The sequence below is a fragment of the Macaca fascicularis genome, chromosome 5, assembly GCF_037993035.2.
Source record: "Macaca fascicularis isolate 582-1 chromosome 5, T2T-MFA8v1.1".
In the NCBI taxonomy this organism is placed as follows: domain Eukaryota; kingdom Metazoa; phylum Chordata; class Mammalia; order Primates; family Cercopithecidae; genus Macaca; species Macaca fascicularis.
The window spans coordinates 179,780,018-179,794,717 of NC_088379.1; positions in this window are offsets into that span (position 1 = coordinate 179,780,018).

The following is a 14,700-nucleotide window of genomic DNA, read 5'->3' on the forward strand; positions in this document are numbered from 1 at the left end:
CAAGAGAAGAAAGACAAAATAGCAATTATAAGAACCAAGTTGAGCCAACAGAGTTTAAAAAGTCACTACAAGAATTTTTAAATACAATTGGAAATATTAATAGCAGAATAGATCCAGGTGAGGAAAGAATCTTAGAACTTGAAAACTAGTTTATCAAATCACCTCAGTCAGACAACAGTAAAGTAAAGGAAATTTAAAAATGGAACAAAACACAAAACCTCGGAGAAATATAGGATTATGTAAAGAGACTAAACTTACAAATCATTGAAGTCACTAAAAGAGAGAGAAATGAGAAAGCAATCTGCAAAACATATTTGAGAATGTTTTCCATACAAATTTCCCCAACCTTGCTGAAGAGGTCAATATTCAAATTCTGGAAATTCAGAGAACCCCTGGGAGATACTATGCAAGACAACCATCCCCAAGGCACACAATCATCGGATTCTCCAGGGTCAACATGAAAAAAAAAAAAAATTAAAGGCAGATAGAAAGAAGGCGAAGTTCACCTACAAAGACAGTGTGATGAGGCTAACAACAGACCCTTCAGCAGAAACCTACAAGCCGGAAGATATTGGGGACCTATATTTAGAATTTTTAAAGAAGAGAAATCCAAACACTAAGGTCGTATCCAGCCAAACAAAGCTTCGTAAATGAGAAAGAAAATCCTTTTCAGACAAGCAGATACTAGAGGAATTTGTTACCAACAGATCTGCCTTACAAGAGGTCCTTAAGAGAGTGTTAAACATGGAGAAAAAAAAAAGACCATTACCACAAAAACACACAAACTCACAGACCATTGATATCATAAAGCAACATAGCTCAAAATAATAAGAACCATCTATGGCAAACCCCTATCCCACATCATACTGAATGGGCAAAGCTGGAAGCGTTCCCCTTGAGAACCGGAATAAGATAAGGATGCCCACTCTCACCACTCCTATTCAATATGGTACTGGAAGTCTTAGCCAGATCAATCAGACAAGAGAAAGAAACAAACATCATGAATTGGAAGAGAGAAAGTCAAACTAATTCTTGTCATATATTATGTGATTTTATATTTAGAAAATCCATGGTCTCTGCCCAAGGATTCCTAGATCAGATAAATAACTTCAGCAAAGTTACAGCATACAAAATCAATGTGAAAAAATCAGTAGCATTTCTGTAAATTAATAATGTCCATGCTTAGAATCAAATCTAGAATGCAATCCCATTCACAACAGCCAAACAAAAAATAAGATACCAAGGAATAAAGCTAACCAGGGTGGTCAAAGATCTCGGCAATGAGAATTAAAAAAAAAAACTGCTGAAATAAATCTGATATGATACAAAGGGATAAACATTCCATTCCCAAGAATTAGAAGAATCAATATTGTTAAAATGGCTATATTACCCAAAGTAATGTACAGATTCAATCCTATTACTATAGACCAACAATGACATTGTTTTCACTGAAATAGAAAAGGCTATTCTAAATTTATAAAAAACAAAAAAAAAGCCTGAATAAACAAAGCATTTCTGAGCAACGAAAACAAAGCTGGAGGAATAACATTACCCAGTTTCAAACTAAAGTACAGGCTACAGTAACTAAAACAGCCTGGTACTGGTACAAAAAAGACACATAGACCATTGGAACAGAAGAAGTTCAGAAATAAAGCCACACACACATAACCATCTTCATAAAGGCTAAGAAAAACAAGAAGTACAGAAATCACTACCTGTTCAATAAATATTGCTGGGGTAACTGGCTGACCATATGCAGAATATTGAAATTGGACACCTCCTTTCACCATATACAACAAACAACTGAAGATGAATTAAAGATTTAAATGTTGGACCTAAACATATAAAAATGCTGAAAGAAAATCTAGGAAATACCATTCTGCACATAGCCCTGGCAAAGGTTTCATGATGAAGACACCAACAACAATTTCAGCAATAAAAAATTGGCAAGTGGGACCTAGTTAAACTAAAGAGCTTCTGCATAGCAAAGAAAACTATCAGCAGATAAAACAGACAACTTAGAGAAGGAGAGAAAATATTTGCAAATTGTGCACTTGAGAAAGATCTAATATTCTAAGATCTAATAGTCTATAAGAAACTAAAACTAACAAGGAAAAGCAACCTTATTTAAAAAATGGGCACAGGACATGAATGGGTAATTTCTTTTGAAAAAGACATACATGTGACCAACAAGTGTATTAAAAAAAGCTCAACATCACCAATCATTAGAGACAGGCAAATCAAAACCACAGTGAATTACCATCTCATACCAGTCAGAATAGTTATTATTAAAAAGTTAAAAAAAAGAAGAAATGTTGATGAGACTGCAGAGAAAACATAACATTTATATGCTGCTTGTAGGAATCTAAATTAGTCCAGTGAAAGCAGTTTAGAGATAGCTCAAAGAACTTAAACTACCATTCAACCCAGCAACACCATTACTGGGCATATAACCTAAAGAATATAAATTATTTGAACATAAAGACACATGGACATATAAGCTCATTGCAGCACTATTCACAACAACAAGGCACAAAATTAACCCAGATGTCCATCAACAGTGGATTGGATAAAGAAAAAATGTGGTAAATATAGATTAGGGAATACCATGCAGCCATTAAAAAAAAACTATATCCTTTGCAGCATCATGCATGGAACTGGAGGTCATTATCCTAAATCAATTAATGCAGGAACAGAAAATAAAATACTCATATTCCCACTCATAAGCATGAGCTAAACATTAAGTACTCATGGACACAAAGAAGTAAACAATAGACACCAGGGCACTCTTGAGGGTAGAGGGTGGGAGGAGGGTGAGGATCAAATAACTACCTGTTGGGTACAATGCTCGTTACTTGGGTAACAAAATAATCTGTACACCAAATCCCCTTGACATGCAATTTATCCATGTAACACACCTGCATATATATCCTCGATCCTAAAAGTTGGAAAGAAAAAAAAGATTAAGGAGAATAAAGGAAATAGTACAAATTAAAATTAGACACAGAATTCAAACCAGGTACAAATAGAGAAAATTAATAAAACTAAAAGTTTATACTTTTTTAAAAAGTCAATAAAGTGTATAAATCTATTATCAGGCTAACTAGGAAATAAGGTGAAAATACACAAATTAACAATATCAGTCATTAAGAAGGTTTCATTAGTATTGACCTCCCTAACACTTAAAAAATAATAAAGAAAGAGTGTTTACAACTTACGAATTTGATTATTTTGATGTAACTAATTTCTTAAAAGATAAAACCTACCAAATTTACTCAAGGATAAATAATAAATAACTTAAATAGTCCTATATCTACAAAAGCAATTAAATTAGTAGATAAGTACCTTCCAAGAAATATAATAAAATCAACAGTTAGTTTTACTGTGCAATCATAGCAAATATTAAAGAAATATAATACTGGTTAACATAATCTTTTCTCAGAAAATATAAGAAGAGGAAACACTTCTCAGTTTATCTTATGATGCCAAAATTAATTTATGTACAAGTGGACAAACATATTACAAGTTAAGGAAAACTGCGAGTCAGTGTATCTCAAGCAGAAATCCTTAACAAAATGTTAGGAAATTTAATTCAGAAATACATAAAACACACAATATAGTTTTACTAAGTGGGATTCATTCTAAGAATGTAGTTAAATCAGTTTCCATAATTCATCATATTGTCTAATGAACTGAAGAAGAAAAAAAAAAGCACCATATGGCCTAGCTAACATGGTGAAGCTTTTTCTCCACTAAAAATACAAAAATTATTTGTATGTGGTAGCAGGTGCCTATAATCCCAGCTACTTGGGAGGCTGAGACAGGAGAACCACTTGAACCCAGGAGGCAGAGGTTGCAGTGAGCTGAGATCATGCCATTGCACTCCAGCTTGGGCAACAAGAGCGAAATGCCGTCTCAAAACAAACAAAAAAAAACAAACAACAACAACAACAAAAAAAACACCACAAGGTTATTTCAATGAATGCAGATAAAATAATTGGAAAGGTTTCAACATTCCTTTATGATAAAGATTTCTCAAAAATTAAAAATAGGAAAAAAGAAGGAAAATTTCTTAAGCTAATAACGTATATATGAAAAATCTATAGCTACCATTACGCCTAATTTTTAGAGGTGGAATAGTTTTCCCCCAAGATCAGTAGTATCCTTTCTTGACATTCATGTTCAACATTATATTGGAAATAATGGTTTGTGCAATAAGACAAGAAAATTAAAGGTGCCAATCTTGAAAATAAAGAAATAAAACCCTGGTTTTGGAGATGAAAAACAGATCTATGTAGAAAATAAGATGGCATCTACAAAGAAAATCCTGGACCTGCTAAGCAAGCACAACAAGGTCACGTGAAAGAAGATCAATACACAAAAGTCAAATTTTGCCTTTATACAAGCAATGTACATGTGGAGTTTTAAAAAATACTATTTTTAAAAGCGCCCCAAACCCAAAGTACTTAGGTAGAAATTTAAAAAATATAAATATATTCAGAAACTGTATGCAGAAATAAACCAAATGCTAATTACTGAAATCAAATATCTAAGCACATAGAGATATAGTTCATATTCATGGATCATAAAGTTCGGTATTGTTAAAATATCAGTTCTTCCCAACATGATCTACCGATTCATCGTTTTCTCAGCCAAAAATCACATCAAGGTTTCTAGAGATACAAACTGATCCTGAGAAGTACTCAGAAAATAAAAAACCTAAACAGCCACCCAACATACTTGTATTACTGAAGTCAGAATTACTTATTTTAATATTTTATATCCATTAACAAATTTTTGTGATATTTATTAATATTTTTGGGTAACTTTTATATTAGAGTTAACATTAATTTATGCACCAGCATTAGTATCACTACTGTGTGTATATATTACATTTACTAGTAAAATACCCGTTTATATGCAAAAGCATTAGCATAATTTTGTTCCCATTTAAAAACTTTCAAGTTTTTATCATAAGGAAGGTCTAGTAATGATTCTGGCAGTGTTTGTTTGACAGAAGATTTTACTTCTCCTTCATTCTGAAAGATAGTTTTGCTGGGTATAGTGTTTATGATTGGCAGTTTGTTGCTTTTCATTAAGCACTTTGTATACATTATCCCACTCTCTCTTGAACTGCAAGGTTTCTCCTGAGAAATCAGTTGATAATCTTATAGAGGTTTGCATATTACAAATTGCTTTTCTTTTGCTACTTTCAAAGTAGTCTGCCTTTGAATTTTGCCAACTTAATTGTAATGTGTCTTGGTGTAAACATTTTTATGTTCAACATATGTGGAATCATTTGAGCTTCTTGGATCTTTGATCTTTTTGGATGTCCATTTTCTTCTCCAGATTAGGTAAGTTTTCAGTCATTATTTAGTTTAATAAACTTCCTGCCCCTTTCTATTCTCTGGGTAAACTTCTACTATGCATATGTTGCTTCACTTGATAATGGCACATAACTCCCATAGGCTTTCTTCATTATTTTTTATTCTTTTCTTCTCTTTTTTCTTCTGACTATATAATGTCAAATGACCTTGCTTTTAGTTCACTACTTTTTTTTCTTCTGCTTGACTGAGTCTGCCGTTGAAACTCTTCATTGCATTTTCTATTACAGTACGTGTATGTGTGTGTGTGTGTGCGTGTGTGTGTTGATCCTCCAACCTCAACCTCCTGAGTAGCTGGAAATACAGGTATGCACCACCATGCCCAACTAATTTTTTTTAAAAAAATTGGTAGAGACAGGGTCTCACTACGTTTCCCAGGCTATTAATTGTATTGACTCCAAAAACTGCCTCTTTTATGATTTTTAACTCTTTTTTAAACCTCTAATTTTGTTTATGTGTTGTGTTGAAATTGTTGATTTGTCTTTTTGTGTTATAGCTTGCTGAGCTTCTTTAAAGCAATAATATTGAATTATTTTTGGCAACTCAGATCTCCATTTCTTTATGGTTTATTGGCAGAAATTTGTGTTCCTTTGGTATTGTATGAATAATTTTTTGTGTTCCTTGTAGCCTTGTCTTAGTGTTTGATCATCTGAAGAAGGTGGCTCCTCTTCCACACTTTACAGACTAGCTTTAGTAGAAAAAAGCCTTAACCTGTAGAAAGACTTGAGGGCAACAACTTTATGGGTTTTGTGGTAGTTCCAGGTGCAGGGGAACATGACAATGCTGGTTCTGTGGGTGAACATGGGAGCTATTTCCAGAGGTTGCACAGAGATGTCAGTTGGCAGGGTTGGGATAAGGCCCAGGGCTATGAAAATAGGGAGGTATTGTGGCATAGGTTCCACATGGTTCCAGAAGAATTTAGTCAGGGACAGACCCTTGTTTTAGCAAAGAGACTGGTGGCACTTTGTTCCTACCCTTCAGAATTGTGGAACTTTGAACTTGGGAGAGATCATTTAGGGTATCCAGCAGAAGAAATTTCTTAGCAGCAAAGTGTTCAAGAGCTGTCTTGGCTGCTGTTAAAGGCATTCAGTTTTAAAAGGGAAGCAGAACATAAAAGTTTGGAGAGCTTGCAGCCTGACAATGTGATAAAAAAGGAAATCCCATTCAAGCTGACTGCAGAAATTTACATAACAAGGAGCTGAATCTTAATCACCAAAACAACAAGAAAAATGTCTCCAGGGCATGTTAAAGACCTATGCAGCAGCCCCTCCCATCAAAGGCCCAGAGGACTAGGAGAAAAAAAAATGGCTTCACGGGTTGGACCTAGAGTCCCTCTGCCGTTTGCAGTCTAAGGATTTGGCGCTCTGCTTCCCACACACTCCAGTCATGGCTGAAAGGGGCTAACGTAGAGCTCAGCCTATGGCTTACAGGCAACAAAATGAAGAAAAGATAGCCTTTCCAATAAATGGTACTGAAAAAAATATATATATATATTCCAAAACTGAATCTAGATGTAGACCATACACTTTTCACAGAAATAAACTCAAAATTGATCATATATCTAAATGTAAAATAAAAAATTATACAACTAATACATAAGGTAGGAGAAAATCTAGATAAATTTGAGCTTGATTATAACTTTTTAGATACGACACCAAGGACACAATTATTGAAAGAAAGAATTGATAGCTGGACTTCATTAAAAGTAAAAATTTCTGCTTTTATAAATGCACTGTCAAGAGAACGAAAAGAGAAGACAGAATGGGAGAAAATATGTTCAAAAGATGTTTCTAACAAAGTATTGTTATTAAAAAATACAGAAATAACTGTTAAAACTCAGAAATAAGAAAACAATTGATTAAAATATGCCAAAGACTTTAATAGACACCTGAAGAAGATATACAGATGACAAGTAAACATGTATGGAAAGATGTTCCACATACTATATCATCAGTGTAATGTAAATTAATACAACAGTAACATACCATATTACATATTACAATGGCCAAAATCTGAAATGCTAATGACATCAAATGTTAGTGATGGTGTAGGGCATGATAGACTCTCATTGATTTTCGGTCAAATTCATAATATTAAAAAACTGTTACAATACATTTGTCAGTTTCTTAAAAAAATGTAAGCTTATTCTTCCATATGATCAGAAAGTGTTCTCCTTAGAATTTATTCAAAGGAGGTGAAAATTTATGTCCAAATAAACATCTGCATGTGGATATTGTATCAGTTTTATTCATAATTGCCAAAACTTAGAAGAGGTCCCTAGGTAGGTGAACAGATAAATAAGGTGTAATCTATCCACACAGTGGAGTATTATTCAGCTATTAAAAGAATGAATACCATGCTACACAAAAAGACATGAAGGAAATTTAAATGCATAAGTTTTTTATGAAATTTAAATGCATAATCCTTTGCTAAGTAAAGGAACCAATTTTGAAAAGACCACATACTGTGTTAATGCAAATACAACGCTAAAGTTGAAAAAAACTATGGAGACATTGAAAAGATCAGTGGTTTTAAGGTGTTAGTGGGGAAGGAGGAATAAACAGAACAGCACAGAGGATTTTTAGAGTTGAGAAAGGACTCTCTGTAATACTACAATGTTGTATATATGCCATTATATATTTGTCCAAACTCATAGAATGTACATCAAAAGGGAATCCTAATATACATGATGATTTGGGAGTGATAATGTGTCAATATAGATTCATTAATTGTAACAAATATACCACTTTGGAGGGAAATGTTGAAAAGGTGTGTGCATGTATGTGAGAAGGAGCTATTTGGGTTATCTCTCTACCTTCCTCTCAATTGTGCTTAGAACCTAAAACTGCTCTAAATATTATAGTCTATTAAAAAAATTCAACACCAAATTTGAATTATTGAAGCCAGAGTATGGACTTCAGTAGCTTGTGTTTATGACATATGTCATCCATATATTCCTTACACAAACATACATGCCACTTTCTCATGTGAAATAGTATATCTTCCTCCTCTTCATCACCTTCTCAACCACATTTGGATCTGACCTGGATTTCCTCCTTGCTTGAGTAATATAACATGGCAAATTTGACATTCTGAAGCTAAATCCTAAGAAGACTTTCAAGTGTCTGGCCAGACCAACCAGAATGTTTGCTCCTGGAACACTGTAATGTAAGGAGAAACTGTGCTACAGAGGTATTATGTAGGTTCTCTAATACACAAACCCAACCAAACCCAGACTTCTGGCCATCTTGCTGAAGTCATAGACTGAATAAAAGTACCTCAGACACTCAATATCATCCAAACTACCAGCTGAATACCACCAGAAGAACATTGGTAGACATCATATATGAAAAACTTGCCCAAACTCTGCCTGAATTCCTGGCCTATAAATTTGTGAGAAATCATAATATTTTGTTATAAGTCACTATGTTAGACTTATTTTTTATAGGAAAATAAGTAACCTGTAACATATTGTGTTCAGGAATCTTTCCTCTGGGCAAACTTCTCTTTGTTTACCCATCCAGAGACAGAGGAGCCTCCAGTTCTACTTTAATATATAAACATTTCAAGAAAGGGAGACTCTGTGGCATATCTTGGAGGTAATCAATATGAATTTTATCTGAGTGTTAACAAAAAATGAAAAGAGCTTTGTTGAAAATGCTTCTGCTTGATAGTGATGTCTTAGGGATTGGCACCTTCCTATTGCAAAAATAGACAAACCAAAAAACCCAACACTGTCAGTTCTTTTGTATCTAAGCAAGGAGGTATAATCCCTTGATTTTTGGCCAAAATATCCCTAATATTCGCTCCACCAAAATATACTCTCAGTTTCTGAATAGACACTTATATATGTCTTTGAGTTATTTTTGACATGTGTCAGGAGGTTTCACTGAGATACTGAAAATAAAATGTGCTGTTGGAACATGTACATGGCACTCCTAGAATATTTAAGCATCTAGCTCATTATCCTTAATTCCTTCTAAAAGTGCTAAGTATTTCATATAAAATAATATTTTTGGTCTGATTTTGATTTACACACTGACAATTATGTCTTCCTTGATCAGTATGTATTCTGGTTTTTAATTTCATGGTATATTCATTTAAAGATTTCTGTATGGTGACAGTCAGTCTATTCTCTTTCAAGTGGCAGATGACTACAAATTTGGATTTTTCTTATTTATTTTATTAGTTGGATTCCAATGTTTAATGATATCCAAAGTTTTAGAATTGATTAGATTATTCGCTTTCCAATTATAGAGCCATCTGTCTGTGTTTGGTGTTCCATGAAAATATGATTTTTTTTAATCCCCAAAATGGTTGTTTTCTTTATACCTCTCACATCCACCCATTTTTTCTTTAATAATTATGGTTCCAGATAGTTAACAACATCCACAAAATGGGAATTCTTATGCCAAAGATGATGTTTGTATAAAAATGGCCCCATATGTGAAATTTTGAATCTCTTATAATGATATTCTTTTGAATTGTGAATCAAAAGAAACAAAATTCCAGCAGAAGGTGGTCAGCATTTTTTTAAATTAACATGCAAAGTAACTATTGGGCAGCACTAATATCTCTTCAAACCTTTTAAAATAATACTACAGAAAGCAGAGAAAGGGAACCTACTTTCTAAAATGGACAACAGTTATTGATACATAAAAAAATTACCCCAAAACTAGTGACTTAAAATAACACACATTTATCTCAGAATTTCAGTGAATCGGGCATCTGAGCACAGCTTAGCTAGGTCTTTTACTCAGGGATCTCACAAGTCTGTAATGAAGAGGTTGGCCAGTCTGGAGACTCAACTGAGATTGAATCCATTTCCAAGCTCATTCAGTCTTAGCACAATTCATTTTCTTACAACTTTATGTCTGACAGTCCTGGTTTATTACCGTCTGTTGGCTGGAAGCCTCTCACTGTTCTCTGCCAACTGGAAAAATAGCTATCCTGCTGGATTCATAAGGACATTTATAGAACTTTCATATTTTACCAGTAACACTCCTCTGAAGGATCCAGTAGTGTTAATTACATTGTTATTTTGTTCTTTAGTTCAACATTCTTAATAAAAAACAGTATTTTTATTTCTACTTTTAAGGTTTGCTACTTTATAACAACTTGTCCAAGGTTAATTAAAAATTTTTTTGGGGGAGTACAAGCTAATTTTTTGAAAAATGTATTTACATAACTTTTCTATTTCTGGGGTAAATTAATCCATATAACTATATGATTTCCTGTAATTTCAGGAAGATAACTGTTTTGCCTGGCTTATAGAAACTATAAGCCCTATATTTACAGATTTAAATAAAGGAAACTCAAGGATTTCTAGGAAAAATCTTCCAGTTATATTTTATGCTACTCCTATAACTCCAGCAGAGAAAGCTGCTTAAGCTTTCATAATGCTACTGGTCTTTGTTACTGAATCATAACATAAGAAGCAAATAAATTAATGGGAAATTTACTTATTATAAGTAACATAAAATATAATAGTTCATAAGTAATTTTACTTTAAAAGTTAATGCAATCTTCCTGATCAAGATAATAAATGGAAAAATTGTACCAGTTAAACAGCCAGATTATAAAACTATATTCACTCTCTCATTTTATCTACATATAGAAATAAAATTAACATGATATTCTAGCTAATTCAAATTTTGTTTTTCTCTTCACTTTAACATCTAATAAATTTAGTTATCTTATTCACGTAAGGATTTTCTTTTTCATTTTTTCCTTATTGCAATAATGCTTAATCTGAGATCAACCTATCCTCTTCATGAGTTAAGGGCACAATACAGTATTTACTATAGGCATAATGTTATATACCTAATCTCTGGAACTTATTCACCTTGCATAACCAAAACTATACATGCAATGAACAACAAGTCTCCATTTTCTTCTCCCCCTACCTCCTAACAACCACCAATCTACCCTCTATGTCTGAGTTTGATTAATTTAAATAACTCAATTATCATGCAATATTTGTCATTCTGAGACTGGCTAATTTTGCTTAGCATAATGTTCACATGTTTTGTCCGTGTTGTTACATATTATGGAATGCACAATTTAAGGCTGCATAGTATTCCACTGTAGGTACATGACACATTTTACTTATTCATTCATCTATCAATGGACATTTAGGTTGTTGATTCCCCTTCTTGGTTGTGAATAGTGCTGCAGTGAACATGTGAGTACTAACATCTTTTTGAGACCCTGATTTCAGTTCTTTTGAACAAATACCCGGAAGTGAGATTGTTGGATCATGTGATAGTTGCATGTTTAATGTTTTGAATAACCTCCATATTGTTTTCCATAGTTGTTGCACCATTTTACATTTGCAACAACACTGTAGAAGCATTCCGGTTTCTCCACACCCTTGGCAACATTTATATCATTATATTTTGTTTTCTAATAGCCATCCTAGCACACGTGAAGTGATACTTCATTATGGTTTTGATTTGCTTTTCCCTGATGATTTGTGATATTTAAAATCTTTTCATGTATCTGCTGACCTTCCGTGAGTCTTTTTTGAAGAAATATCTATGGAAGTCCTTTGTGCATTTTTAAATTTGGTTGCTTTTCCGTTGAGTTTTGTAATTTCTTTGTATAGTTTAAATATTAATCCTTTATCAGGTCTGTGGCTTGCAAATATTTATTCCCATTCCTTAGGCTGCCTTTAGACTCTGTAGATTGTTTTCTTTGCTGTGCAGAAGCTTTTAGGTTGATGTAGTCTCTCTTCCTATTTTTGCTTTTGTTTCCTGTGCTTTTGGTGTCATATCCAAGAAATCATTGCAACAAGCACTTTCAAGAAGCTTTCCCTCTGTTTTGTTCTAAAAGTTTTACAGTTTCTGGTCTTATGCATTTGTCTTTCATCTATGCTGAGTTGATTTTGTGTATAGTGTAAGAAAAGGATCCAAATTCAACTTTTTGCATATAAATAGAGTTTTTGTAACACTGTTTGTTGAGAAACACCAATGCTTTCCTCACTGTGTAGTCTTGGTGGCCTTGTCAAAGATCGATTGACTGTACATGTGTGGGCTTTTTTCTGGACTCTCCACTCTATTTCATTGGTGAATATGTCTATCTTATGCCACTACCAAATTGACTTAATTGCTCTAATTTGTGTTATATTTTGAAATCAGAAAATGTAATGCCTCTGGCTTTGTTGTTCTTGCTCAAGATTACTTTGGCTATTTGGAATCTTTTGTAGGTCTCTATGATTTCTTGGATTTTTTTTCTATTTCTGTAAAAATGCCACTGGGATTTTGATGAGCATCATATGAAATCACCAGATTGCTTTGGGTATTATGGGCATTTTAACAACATTAAATCTTCTAATACATGAACACAAGATGTCTTTCCATTTATGTGTCTTCTTTAATATCTTTTATCAATGTTTTCTATTAGCAGTACAGAAGACTTTCATCTCCTTCATTAATTTTATTCCTAAATACTTTACTCATTTTCATACTATCATAAATGGGATGTTTCTTAATTATTTTCAGATAGTTATTTGTTAATATAGAGAAATATCAGTTATATGTGAATGTTAATTTTCCATCTTGTAAAATTACTGAATTTATTTGTTAGTTTTAAAAGCGTTTGGTTGTTTTGAGTCTTCAGATTTTCTACATATATGATCATGCCATCTACAAAAAGAGATATTTATTCCTGTCTGATATAGATGCCTTTTATTTATTTTGTTTATCTGTTCTGACTAGAACTTATACTACTATGTGGAATGAAATTGACAAGATCCTTGTCTAGTTCCTGTTCTTAAAGGAAAAGGTTCAGATTTTCATCATTGAGTATCTTAGCTTTGGACTTTTCATAGATGGTTCTTTTGATGTTGAGGTAAATTCCTTCCATGTATACTTTCCTGAGAGATTTTGTCATGAAAGAATGTTGAATTCTGTCAAATGCTTTTTCTGTATAGGTTGAGATAGTCATGCATTTTTTATCCTTCAGTCTGTGAAAGTGATGTATTAAATTGATTGATTTGCATATACTGAACCATTCTTCCATTCCAGAGGTAATTCCTGCTGGTTCATGATGTATGATCCTTTTAATGTGGTATTGAGCTTGGTTTGATAGTATTTTGTCTTTTTTTCCCTTTCATGAAGATAGGGATCTCACTATGTTGTCCAGGCAGGACTTGAACTCCTGGGCTCATGCTATCCTTCTTCGTCTGCCTCCCAAAATGCTGGGATTACAGGCGTGAGCCACTACACCCAGGGGTTTACTAATATTTTGTTGAGGAATTTTGTATCTAGGTTCATCAGGGATATTGACCTATAGTTATTTTTTTTGTAGTGTCTTCATTAGCTTTGGTATAAGATTAATGTTGGCCTTATTAAATGAGTTAGAAAGTATTTTCTTCAATTTTTTGGAAGAGCTGGAGAATGACTCATGTTAATTCTTTAAATGTTTGATAGAATTCACTAGTAAAGCCATCTAGTCCTAGGTATTTCTTTGGTGTGAAGATTGTGATTACTTATTAAATCTCGTTATCTGTTTTAGTATGTTCAAAAACCTATTTTCTGCTTTATGATTCAGCTATCGTGGATAGGTGATATGTGTCTAGGAATTTATGTATTCCTTCTAGTGTTGTCCACTTTGTTGCCATCTAATTGTTCATATTAGTGCTCTTTTATTTTTATGATGTCAGTTATAGTGTTTTTTCTTTCACTTCTGGTTTTATTTATTTGAGTTTTCCCTTTATTTGTTAGTTTCATTAAGGGACTATCATTTTTGGTATCTCTAAACAATGTCAAACTCTAGTAATTATTTTCCTGTTGATTTTTTCTTCTATTTATTACTGCTCTAATTTTTGTCATTTTGTTCCTTTTGCTCAGTTATGAAATAGTTGTTTTTTCTTTTTCTAGTTTCTTAAGTTGTTTTGGGGGGATTTTTCTTCTGTTTTATAGTAGGTATTTGTCACTATAAACTTTTCTCTTGGTAATGCTTTTGATGCAACGTGAAAGTTGTGAGATGTTCTGTTTTCCCTTTTGTCTCAAAATATTTTTAAATTTTCCTTTTAATTTATTTTTTTGACCCATTTGTTGTTTACTGTATTGTTTAATTTGCACATATTTATACGTTGTTCCAGTTTTCTTTTGTTATTGATTTCTAGTTTCCTTCCTTTAACATTGAAAAAGACATTAGGCATGATTTCAATCTTTTTAAATTAAAAATTTCTTTTTTGATGTAGCATATGATCTATCCTCAAAGATGTGTGTGTGCTTGAGAAGAAGATATATTATATTGCTGTTGGGTGGCTTGTTCTTTGTATATCTGTTGAATCCACTTGTTCTACAGT